The sequence below is a fragment of the Amblyomma mixtum genome, chromosome 2 (assembly GCF_055824585.1).
Source record: "Amblyomma mixtum isolate Tamu chromosome 2, ASM5582458v1, whole genome shotgun sequence".
NCBI lineage: Eukaryota > Metazoa > Arthropoda > Arachnida > Ixodida > Ixodidae > Amblyomma > Amblyomma mixtum.
Genome location: NC_143013.1, coordinates 292,560,678 through 292,573,607, shown reverse-complemented (window position 1 = coordinate 292,573,607; position 12,930 = coordinate 292,560,678). Strand labels below are relative to the sequence as shown.

Below are 12,930 nucleotides of genomic sequence, written 5' to 3'. Positions count from 1 at the left end.
AACGAACAATAAACCTCTAAAAATCCACACCAGTCCTACCAGACGGGACGGGATATACGATCGCCTAAGCACTGACAATGCAGGTGGAGCATTAGCAGTCGACTGTGCAAACAGCTCTGGCTCTGCCATGTCTATAACAGGCACTTGTTTGCTTCATATTTCATGCAATAAGTAGGCTTCTCTACTTCAGTCATGGCAGCTGGTTAGTTTCTATTTTCTCTTCGTTGTCTCTTCTCGGGTGGTTTTACAAGGGCGACTGTCATCCTGCAGCATGCTATAGCGTCACGTTCATAATATATACGCGGGCAGAAAGTTCAAGAGTTAATAATACTCCATCCGGCTGAGTGCCGTTGAAATAATGGCACCGGCTCATGCAATCTGGAGGCGTACATTAGCGACAGCCCGCTGCTTTTTGCACTCTATTATTAGAAGCTTAGTCGCATCGTTAAAGCCATTTTAAAGGTTCGAGCGACTATTCACTCTGCTGGTTCCCCCCATGCAGACAAAAGTCAGACGGGCTGAAGGTGTCACCGTGGGAAGGTATAGGCCTTTTCGTGGACGTAGCTATTGGGTGGCGTAATAACACTGTTGTCACACGCAGGAGTTCACGCACATGTGAGCCCTAACGTCTACCTAATGCAAGCAATCCATTACATCTATCTTCCCTTTTCGAACACCACTGCTCTAGAAAAGCACTGACACCGACCAGCTAAGTTAGCTGGTTGGCGTCAGTGTTTTTCTAGTGGACTCCGACGGCCAGACGGGATTCCGTCATACCCTCATGTTAATCACCTCTGCGCATGCGCCCATCCCCCTAGCGGAAAAGTCGCGGAACTTTCTGGTAGGTTAAAAACTGTTGTTGTGCACCTCAGCTGCAGCCTCCAATGATAGCCATTGACGATGCTGTGCCAGCGAAGTGTCATTACCGGTGGACGCCAGCGAAATATTCATGCAGACGACTAACTAGGAAAACGTATGCAAGTGAACCCAGACCATGCTAGCAACGCGCCGACTAAGCACAATGCAGTAAGGCACCAAGCCCGTCTAGTAACTTCTTTCAGCGCAATCGTTGTGTGCAGTCAGCTTCAATGCCCGAGCGTCATCGCACACGTCACAGATAGGGCTGGTCGTTTAAAGCGCACGAGAGCATACATGCAAATCTCACCGGAAACGACATAGACAAACGCGAGATCGCGGCTGCTTGCACAAAATGAGGGCGGCAAGCGCACAACCATAAGGCGACACCGAAGCAACAAGCCATAAATGTGCGTGGTGCATGTTACAAGCCGTTCGGCAGCTCACGAACGGTAAGTCATGCGATCTCTGGTAGAGTTCGGGGTAGAGAGACGAGGACTTCCTTAGTGCCTGAGTTGCTTTATTGAAGGCGTGTATGGTCTTCACCTTGCCAGAAGTGTCTTGCACAAGTTTTTTCCGCTATCTTTCCTCTTGAGGGTTCATCGTGAGCTTCCGGCGAGACGAGCGGTGCTTTATACTACGAGCTGCAGCTGTGCTTCAGATAAACATTAAATACAAGTTCTCACCATTCGTGTCCGCTGCTCCGCGTCCTAAAGATATTCTCTCAGCGCTTGCATAAGCACCTAGAAACGTTTACAGCTACCATTGTAAGCGTCTTCGTGGGTACCTCAAGGTATCCGTTCTGTTTTGGAAGCTCCGTTGCCTTTATAACTATGTGGGATGAGGACACCCTTGCGAATTTCTCTTCGCTTATATCTTATATGATTTCCTCCACGTATAGTGTCAGGCCATTTCATGTCGCATTTTTTTTTATTTTGCACCATTTCAATCATTTATAGTTTATTTTGTTTCTTTATTTTACGCTTAGCGCGGCAGGTAGGAGGCTCTGTTGATTTCGTTTGGTTTATTGGGGTTTAACTCCCAAAGCTTCTCAAGCTATGAGGGACCACCTGTGGTTCTTTAACGTCCACTGGCAACCCACAGTGCACGGGGAGGCTCTTTTGAGCCCGTCGATTCGTTCGTTATCGTCGTCACCAGCGCACTGCACCATTAGCACCAAGATATTTGGTGTTTCGATGGGACTGCGTGATTTCTCATAGCAAATTTTCGCCGTTGTTTGCACATTCTTGTGGAACGTAGGCTATTTGGTTTCTACCTTAGCTGATCCATGAAGACGTCAAGCTCATCGCTTCGAGCAATTAGCATAAAGAAGGCGCTGACTTTTCATTTCACGCGGAGTTACCGCTTCGAAACAGCTATTGCTCGCCGTCCGAGCAAACAGATGGTATCTCTACACTATGAAGCCGCTTTCAGCTAGAGCTGCAACAGAAACCGGATTCTCGGCCACACATGTTGTGAGCTCTCAAGTAACTGCATTGGCGTCATAAGCTTGCAGCTCGATCGCTCGCTCACACAGCTATCTTTCATTGTTCTTCCCCAGTTTTTTTTTTATCTGCATGCTATCCAACCTTTTGTCTTAATTCCGCTCGGCACCCAGCTGCGGAGGCTATCTCGTCCCTTCAAATCGTTCACCCTCGGCTTTGTACCGCATAGCAGTTCCTGGTTTCTTTCACTTGTCAATGTTTACATTATAGATAAGCCCGCGACTAAATTGGATTTGGAAAACCTCGGGATGACAAACGCGCGAACGAGAAGCGAGGAACAGGTGGATCATCTTGCTCTCTGGCCGCGCTGTGTTTGCGGTGTGGTCGCGGTGTCAAAGACCTCGGGACGCGGAGCGGGGGCGCGTCATGCGGATTCGCTTACGTCGAAGAACGCGACCGCGTCCGTGTGTGCGCGCGCAGAGATTGACCACACGAGACGACAGACGCGCATCTGTCACTACTCTTCCCGGCGGGGAAATGCAGGTCGATCCCCCTCCTTCACTAGCGTGCGCGTCTGATTCAGTTTTTGGACGCAGGTGTTTCGCATAGGCCGGCGGCGTGTCTACGAGCGCTTTCCTTTCTTTATCTTTCTTTTTGGTTTTTCTCAATCTCGCTTCTGGGAAGACGTTGTTCCTACCTGGCATTTGCGTTGTCGCGTGTCCTGTCTCGCTCCGCTTTGTTCTCTCGGACTGGCGGTTGCAGATGTCCCTTTTTACAGCTGTAGTCAAACGAGGGATTTTATCACGTGTTCTCAGCGTTCGAACCCTCAATTTCTGCCTGAAAGAGCTTAGCGAGTTTTTAGGGCAACGAGGACGCGGATTACACAAAAGTTTATATTTTTATTTTTTTGTTTATCGGTACCGTGATCTTTGTAACAAGTTTTTTGGCAGGATGGGTGAGATAGGAGTAATTGGAGGTCACTTGTGAATTCTTTGTTTTGCACTGGGCTGAAATCAGACCATGATGATAGAATGACGGGGCGCCGCAGCATGTCGAAAAATTGAAAACTCTCTATTCAATCCGTTAAAAAGCAAGAATACTGTCTAATGCTCCGTGTAATCTAACAGTGTTATCACTGTTATCTAACATCCATAGCAGTAGGTCGAGGATGGGAGCCGTGGGTTTTCTTATCCAGGTGGTGACTCACCTGACGACGCTTCTTCCCTTCAAAACATGTTGAAAGGTGTGGCAATGATTCATACCCCGTTTAACGGGAGCGAGGAAACGGAAACAACCAAGAGCTTTCATCGGATCTCGTTGCAAACAGCGCTACGTTAAACACATGAGCACTTGGTCGTCTTGGCCATGTACGAAAAGACGTCATAGATGATAATGGCAATAAGCGTTTTTCACTCTTGATGAATACCTTAGCGCTGCCTTTCTGAAAGATAATGAATCTAATGTCTGATATCACCGATAACGTCAATCCATTATTTGAATAGCCCTTTACCCCTCCTGTCATCAACATTGTTCACTATCGATAGCATCAGTCTTGTAACCTGCTCTCAGGACACAAAATCTGAGCATGTTGTCGCTGCTACTGATGTCAGTTTCACCTCTACCCGGCCATTAGGAGCAAAGAGCTAGATATATCATTTAAATTTGTGCGCTTCTTTTTCGTTCTTTTGGCCGAGTCTCAGGACAAATGTTTGGGAGCAAAGAAACTATAAATCTGCGTCACTTTGTAGCAGCACACTGGAATGAAAATCAACGCAGAGTGATTTAAAGCACTCCTTAAGGAAAGTCCTGAGATCTACTTCCGTGCTTAAATACTCAGCGACATGGTGCTGAGATGTTTCACTGATACTGTGCTGTCTGCCACATTTTTTACTCTTTGAAAGAAAAAGTGCAAAATATGTTCTAAAGTTTTGCGTACTGTCGAATATTAAGTTTTCAGTCCCAGTCGAAAAGTGAGCCATGCGATCAAGTACGGTGCAATAATTTTGTACTTACTGTCTACAAAATTTGCTTTCTTTGTGGTATTTTGATTTACGTAAACTACCTAATACGCGAGCTCCGGGTGCCGATAACTGTTAACTGTTAACTGTGCAGTTAACACAGGAGTACTTGTGCATGGGGCAGTTAGTACCAAGTATCAGAATCGCTTATCCGGGGCATATATAGTATAATTAGGTTGGCATAATAATTACGGGCAATGCAGGCACTCCGTTATCCATTAGTAAGGCCTGAATGCGAAGGTTTTTCTCCGTTTGTTCAATTGTGTATGCCTGCTCAAGCAACTGCTTCAGACATGCGTTTCTACCCTTTGTTAACTTTGCACTGAGTCTTGCGGCTTCTCAGCTGTTCTCCACTGAGCCATAGCGCAGCTGGCATTCTTTTTCGTTTTTATATATTTTTTTCACACATGAAGTTCTTATCGCTCTGCGTTTCACTTGCAATCTTGTATTTTTGTTGAACGAAGGAGCCTTCGAGAAACGCGGTTTAACAAAGCCTTTGGTCACCATTAACAGAACCGCCTCTTTCCGATGAGATCCAGTGTGCACCAGACAGGCACTTCGCCGAAGTCTGTACAAGGCAGTCGATCATGTGCAACCTCGACGATACATCACGCCTTGCTCGCTTGTTCAGCACGCATTTTTCTTTTTTTCCTGCGCTGAATTTCAATGATCTTTCTCCTCCGACTGCTCCTCGCCGCCTAAAGAAAAAGAAAAAAACTTGCTGCAGCGCTTGCATTCAAGAACGATTAATTCTCTATGCAAGGACAAGTTTTCTTGGCCTATCCGTCCTGTCATCGAACTAGTACTCCTTGCGCAACTGGATGTTCATTTCCCCCTTTAATTTTTTTCTTCATTTCCTAGTAACTCGCTCTAGGATTGAATACATTATTTAGCAGAAACGGATCAACGACCTTACTCACAGACAACCTCAGTCGTGGTCATAATTAACCACGGTTCAAGTTACTTGCCTAAACCAGCTAGAAACCTTTAGTTCAATAGCCGGCATCATGCATACCTTTTTTTTTTTACATAGGACTCGGCGTTTGTCGTTGCTCGTCTAAGCGGCAATCTAACACTCTAAGCGCTCGCACAGCATTTTCACGTTCAAACCTGACCATCTCATGAGCGCAGCTCTGAACGTGCATATATATATTGGCCTTATGTGCCATAGCTGTGTTCTGCGTATCACTGCGCGCTGCCCCGTCGTGGCAATCGTATTATGGGCGTGCAAGGAACGAATATAGTACGATTTTCCCTGTAGCTCCAATTACAGCTTCACTTCGTTCCACTACAGCCGGAGTCATCGTAAGCGGCAACTCGGGCAGCACGTTCCGCCACGTAGTCATCATCACGAACTCGAACACGCTTGGACCACGATTGCTTCCGCGATGGCCATTGTCGGATGCTGCATAACATTGCTTGAAACGTTTATATACAACGAGCGTGGCAGCCGCCGCGGCTATAACGGGGTACAACAGTCGAGCAATCAGGCGATTACGACGCCATGCGTCGCTCGAGGTCATTTCAAGCTGACCTCTGACCCGTCAGGGTCATCCTCTCAAACAGCAGGCGTGCCAGCCTTTCTTTATAAGCAGGCAGTGCCATCTTGGGGTATCTGCTTGTTGAGAGAGTTCAGAGATCAGTGTCTTGTACGCAACGACACCGGAAAAGTGTAGCGAGGTTCTGTCATTGTTTTCGTTATTTATATCCGTGCCTAGGCCCGCCGTCTACAATTCATTTCATGATGCGTCCCGAAGGTATATTCTCAGAGGGTCATCTTTGTTTAACCGTTCCGATCCTTAATTCCATTACCATGGGCGTGTTAAGAATACGTACTGAAATAGCTATCTCCGGGTGAATGTCTTATCGCGCGAATTTTGTGTTTTGTCTTCTTTGAACTCAAGCCAGTTAAGATCAAGCAGGAATACATTACACCGCTATTTCAAAGGCGCTTGTCCCTGCCGAGAAAGAATGTAAAAAAAAAAAATGAAGGAATTCTATCAAGACGAAGTGACGATGCCAGCTGTTTTGTTTGACAAGAGGTTCTATCGAACGAGATATAACCTAACGAGAGAAAGCTTCACGCGAGTCACTGACATCCCGTTAGCTCGACGTTACTGTAGAGTTGAATGTCAAAGGCAATGTCGTTGTATTCTCATGTATTCTATATGCAGCCGTAATAAAAGGGCCACGAAAGGCAATATTAGCGAAAATTTTAATTTCATCGCGGTCGTCGAATGCAGCCCAGAAAAGACATATGCGTCTCAGTAAGTGCGTGAAATACGGTCTGGCCAATAAATCTCAACCAAGTCTCTCTTGCGGCAAAGCATCTATAATTCTTCGCCAAAACCGTGTTCCGGAACATTTTTCCAGCATGTAAAAATAATATATCATCGTTTATGCGCCCAATTATTGTGCATAATTCGTCACAAATATTTGCTTGCTGAAGTTGTTGGCTCAACCCCGCGAAGGGTGGCTCCGTGGGCAGCTGTTATTTGTTCGTAAATTTTCAAGGCTGCTTACAATATCTACAATTTTCGATATGAGCCGCGATTGTCTTTCTCGTAAAGCGCAAGCGCTTGATGAAGTCTCTTTATTTTTTCTTTACGGCAACAGTAGACATCGACCGGATGTTACGAAATATAGAAAGCAGACGTCCACACGCTGCAGTAGAACTGCTTGGTCAGCACCAAACAGGCACAGCAGTATAGAACCCGAAACGTGCCGATTGCAGCAGATTTCACGGAAGTGGTTTCATAAGCACGTCAAAAATCCACGCAGTATACACATTTTGTCATAACATGGACGCTGTACTTGAGAGTATTCATTGCTGAGAAGCGCGAAGTGTGTTCATGCGTCTTCAGTGTTCTCAACTGAATTCCGCGTCTTCGTATATAACAGGCACGAAGCAGCACCGTTTAAAAGCATTTTGAGCATCACTTTCAAGCCTCTTTATTTACAGCTTAATATGAAGATATTTACGTTTTCTTTTTCTTTTCTTCTATTGCAGCATCCCAAATGGAAATGATAATTCAAATGAAGGTTTTATCTTTTGAGTCAATAATTCAATTTAGCGAGCTCTCTCTTAGAATGCGTTGATTATGCATTTTTATTTCTTGGCCTATCGGTTGACTGCTAGTCATCAAATGGTGCGTAGGCTATGTCCATCCAGTATTCCCTTGTTAAGAAAGATATCTACTTCGAGTCAAAGTTTCGGCTTCAAGACCGGCTTCAGTTCCTGCTTTATGTGCGGCCTTCACTTCAGCTACAGGTTCGGCGTCGACTTCTCCACGGCTCCGGGACGTTTATTCGCCTGAGTTTTCCGAGGATGTCAGCTGAAAGGATTTCACGCTTGATAAACAATTTTTCCCTTCTGAAGCCTTTCGGGAAAGACTTGTGACATGCGCACAGACAGTGCCAGACAAGAGCCACGAACCCTGAAGGGGCCCTGAAATGATTTCTAGGGGCATATTCTAATGCAACAGACCTGTAAAGGTGGTCTTTGCGGGTATTCGGATCAAATTTCAAATCTCTACGCGGACCCTGTAATTTGGAAAACAAATTTTTAAAAATCTGTTCGCAATAGCTGCCTATACAGCCCACTGACGTCATCGGGGTGGGGGACGTGGCGGTGAAGTGTCGCCCTAATCGGTTGCGAGCTATTGCGAGCCGCGATTTTTAAAAATTATTTCTAAATCATAGGGTCTACGCAGAGCTTTCAAAAGCTACCTGTACAGATATGTTGCACTAGAGTATGTCCACCGATATCATTAAAGGGTCCCTTTAACTGTACCCACGCCCCGACTGCGCGGTACGCAAGAAGACGCACGCCAAGGCTGCACGCTTCACGAAGGCTCGCTCCTGCGCACGCGTTGAGAGCGAGGGAACCTTGGCGCGTCAACGGCCGCATGGCACGCGTTCAGAAGAGCCGGCTGCATTGTTTCTGAACGGGGTAGGCAAACACAGACACAGCGACGTGTTTCACATGTCGCGCCCGGGCGGCTCGGGTCGCTGTTCTCCCGTTCGCTGCCTCGACAGGGAAGTCGCGCCGGATAGTTCCACACGTAAGATCATTCAACTGCCTGCGAGCAGCCTTCGAGCGACCTCGCATGAGCATCTAAATCGGATCCCTCTTACATTGAGTAGACGTGGACTCGAAACGCGCTCAGGGTAACCATATGTCCCGCGCGTGTGGCTGTATAGTGCAGGGCTGTCACAAACGTCGCCTTTGTTTCTACCTTGTTAACGGGGAGGGGGGGACTCGTGTTAGCGGGCATTGTTCTGGACCGCCTCTTGTATAATAGGTATCGACATAGAAGGAGCTATTACGGCCTTCAGACAGACGAGGCAGGTGTGGAGCTATGTGCTATGACAGGCGAGGTCATTGTATAGAGCTCATGTTGATGTCGATCCTCGAGTTGTTTCTCTTAAGGAACACCTCTTAAGCTTAAGATAGAAAGAAACTTGATCGGGCTTTTGAAAAGTTGTTTAAGAATGTTTTGCCGAGCGCCCTATTTTAGGGCCTCTTTGGACGTCTCGTAACGACGGCACAGTCGAACCTCGTTGTAACAAAACGGTTTATAACGAAATGATGGATATAAAGAAGGAATGACGATTCCCCTTGGAAACTCGGTCAGCACGGGCTATAATGAAGCTATGGCTATAACGAAGTAATTGCCGGGACCCTCCAGCTTCGTTATAACTAGGTTCAACTATATCCGGACTAAGAGGTGCCACTTTCTGAAAAAAAAAAGGCAAACTAATCTAACGAGCTCACGCTCATTATGCGAACTGTGTTGGATTCGCTCCATTGTTACCGCTCCTCTTCGCGACTGAAAAAAAAAAATCTATTCCATCAGGGTTACTATGGCGGGGCAAAATTTTTGTTTTAGCTTGCAGCTACGTCGGGATGATTTCCTTCACATGGAAGAACGCAAAAACATGCGGTAAAATTCACTGGAGCGTAACCTTTACGGGAGTAACTCAAACGTTCGCGTGTGACTTACATGAACAAGTCAAACTTCTCCGGACCAGGGTGGTGTAACATTTGTTTACCTCGTTTGCGTATACATAGTTGGGACTGAGGGGTATAAAATTGAACCCTGTTCAAACCTGCGGCCTTTTTGTTTTCGAAATTTTGGCAACAGAAACTGAGCGGTACTGAAAGGCCCATTGTGGCGCTGACTGATAAAGATAATCGATAATTCTCCGAATAATGCTGTGTCAGCTATAACAGAAGTGAGGATTTTAACTGAAATGAATAAGTAAAGTTCATTTCAACCGTACTAAGTGTAGTATTTCCAAGTTATTTGTTTAAATTGACGTATTTTTGCTCGCTAATGCCTGTGCTATGAGACACGCTGTTGAGGAGGACATCGAATTTGCAATATTCTGATCGCCTGGAATTCTGTAACGTACGCGGATATCCCAGTACGCGGGTTTTGTTTTCCAGTACGCGGGTTCTTCTGCTCTTCGAGTCCAATACAATAACTCTTACAAAATACTTTAATGACATAACTGGCGGTCATTCACAGCAAAGAAAAGACCAAGCGGAAGTGTTAAACTGGTATATAGAGCTTGTCCGACTCATCTGTAAATTTGTTTCATAACTACAATGCACTTTTCTTAATTAAACTTGCCTAATTATAATTTCCGATTTGTTCAAACTAACGCTTTGGTTCCGTCGAAGTCAAGTGCATTAAAAGCTGCAATTCGAACTCTCCATACTTCGAACACGTTTTCGATCCCCTTCACGTTCGAATCATTGACAGTCGACTATTTCTTGCATTTTTGGATAGTTTTCATCTCACGTGGGCATTAACGTGCTTCCATCATGTTTCCTCAAGAAAAAAGCTTACTATAATAATAATCGACCCGCCGCGGTGGCTGAAGGGTTACGGCGCTCGGCTGCTGGCCCGAAAGACGCGAGTTCGATCCCGGCCGCGGCGGTCGAATTTCGATGGAGCGAAATGCTAGAGTCCCGTGTACTGTGCGATGACAGTGCGCGCTAAAGAACCCCGGGTGGTCGAAATTTCCGGAGCCCTTCACTACAGCATCCCTCATAACCTGGGTTGCTTTGGGACGATAAACCCCCATAAACCAACCAAGAATAACGACGATGCTACCGGCGACTGAAACGCATCTCTGCCGTGACGTATTTGTAATAAAACCTTTTATCGAACACTATGCAAACTTCCCAGCAATACTTCATCTGCGGGAACTTGACTCTTTCCCAAATGATGGCGTTAGTACTTAGAGCGCACGAAGTCGTCTGACCCAATTCCGCCGGACATGGCGTCTGGGCGCGTTGCATAGGCGGTCGCGAGGATTAGTAACGCAGCGTCGTCGGTGCTGGGAAGAAAAGTGGCCCGGCCGTCACGATCGCGGCTGAGTCAGCGCAGCTGCCGCGTATACAGCAAGGGTTGCATAAAACGGGGCATGCGCAAACCTAAAGAAGAACAGGGAAACAAAAGTAAAAATGAGCGAAAGAAAAGGCTTTGCGGTCGGCCCGTATAAGCGCCTGCTGTCATTATATCACGACGGCCACACGCGGTAAAGAATAACGGACACGCTGCCCCTTCGCTCACGTTTCCAATTGTTCCAGAGGCTTTATTATTTACTCCGAGTCGAAGGTAGGGCTTGTTGACTTGCTGCGAAGTGCACCGACGACCGACTCGGGCTTCGTCGTCTTCGTGCCTTACACGCGAGCGCTGAGTGCGATATGGAAATACGTGTCAAGACGCTGTTTGCTTTTACAGCGAAACGTGCTCAGTCGGGGGTTTCGTCTTCACTTTGCTTACTCTTAAAAATGTGGATAAAGGACTTGGACTAATTGTGGAGCTATAATACTACAACCTGTTTCGCCGCTGTTCTACCGAAATGGACTCAATATTCAAATCCGAGTCACGAGCAGGACTTGTGCGCGTTTGCGCGTTTGAATGATATGGGCGTAAAGTCGGCTTTGCCGCTGAGCCGAGAGAATAGCCGGCCGTGTAGGCAGCCGGTCGCAGACGTCCGCTCTAGCTTAATTTAAGCCAATGTAAGCCATAAGCTTACTTAGGCAAGTAGTTAATTAATGAGTGGTCGATCGGGAAGAGCAACCTGGGTCGCACAAGGCGCACCGCTGGGAGCATCGCTTAACCGCTGCGCCAGGAGGAGTAGGAGTACCGCCAGGGATCTACGAATATAAAGCACAAAAGGACCTTCTGCATATATGAGAATTTACCCATTCTGCTGTCTCGTCGTGCCCTCAAGGCGGAGCTTAAGTGTCACCTCCATTTTTTTTTCTCCTTTTCGACGCCATGTATAAAGATTTAATGAGACTGCTTTACTTCGCAATCTGTTTACCGCACGCAGTCTTCTAAAGCACAACCAGAATGACAGTCAGGGTGCCCGCGTGTAGGCCCGAGTTGGGCACGAGAAACGAAAGATGTAAGATTTCATCTGAGCACCTAAGCTTCTAACTTGGGCGCCTGAGTACCTTCACCCACCTCAGCGACAAAGTGGCGACAATAGGACGGACCCCTGCTTCGGAGCTCGCGTACCGGATCTGCGTTGTCAGGAGGCAGGATACACAACAAATGCTCCCATCGGCGCCCGGTCGAGGGAAACAGCTGCGCAACTGGAATCGCAGCAGTGTTTGACGCAGTGAACAACGAACCTTATGGAAATCTGTTCATCTGGCATTACGCCAAGGTAGAGAAAAACAGGCGAGTGGAACTAATGGGCTCTAAACTTTGAAAAGCTTCTCTTGAGGACGACTTTATGCCCGCCTGTATATCGCGGGTGGCGTTCGCAAATTCGGATGTCTTTCTGACCTGAGCGAAAGTGAACTTTGTGAGCATAAATCAAAGACGAGTTTTCAAGTCCGGGGGCGCTCCCTTGAGTTCTGCAGGCTAATTGATGGAAACTTTCAATGGCTTAAGGGCAGTTTGATCCAAAGAGCGCCGTGACGTAGGCACTTTAGTGCGAAAGCTGTCATACGGATGTTCAGAATCTATCAAAATCTTTTGTTGCCGATGTGTGTGCAGCACAATAATCAAAAAGAAAAAACAACGAAAAGAAACTCACATCATTATCCACGACTGGGGCGGCACACACAGGTACGCTTCAAAGGCCGCTGCGCGAGAGCACCTGGCTAACGTCGCAGCCGAACAGGCCTCGTGTTAAGCAGCAGCTCACACTCGCGCTGTGTTGTTGTTGTTGTTTACCTCAGTAAACATGGCACATGCCCACGCGGCGGGACTGGCCAAAGCACGGTGCTGAATGCCAAGGAAGTATTTGTGCGAAAAAAAAAGCGTGAGGCGGCGAAGTAGAATAGTGGAATGACTGAAACTAGAAAAAAAAATATATTAATTGTTTAAAAATTTTAAAGCAGAGCATCGACTTTCATCAACTTCCATCTGCTCCGTCCCGCGGCACTGCCCGCTTATCGTAGTCTTCTGCGCAGCACAAAATCGTGCTTCCGCACCGATTCCAGAATTAAGGTTGAGTCAAAGACCCAATTTCGAAGCACGAGAGTTTTATACGGAGATGTCGGGAATGGAAGCTGGCCAACTGCCCTATCCCGGGAATCATGTTTGCCATGTGCGTTCCACGAACTTGCACACGAC

At 46.9% G+C, this 12,930-nt stretch overlaps 2 protein-coding genes across 2 annotated transcripts in view; one reads left to right on the top strand and one right to left on the bottom strand.

The window, feature by feature from the left end:
- LOC149364494 (lactosylceramide 4-alpha-galactosyltransferase-like) overlaps positions 1 to 3,076 on the bottom strand; it is a 166,930-nt gene extending 163,854 nt beyond the window's left edge. The window contains exon 1 of the mRNA XM_089574452.1: positions 2,998 to 3,076. The gene's annotated coding sequence lies outside the window, so the exon portion shown is untranslated. The remainder of the gene's footprint in view (positions 1 to 2,997) is intronic.
- LOC149364493 (uncharacterized) overlaps positions 1 to 12,930 on the top strand; it is a 164,214-nt gene that overhangs the window by 134,209 nt on the left and 17,075 nt on the right. The window lies entirely within an intron of this gene.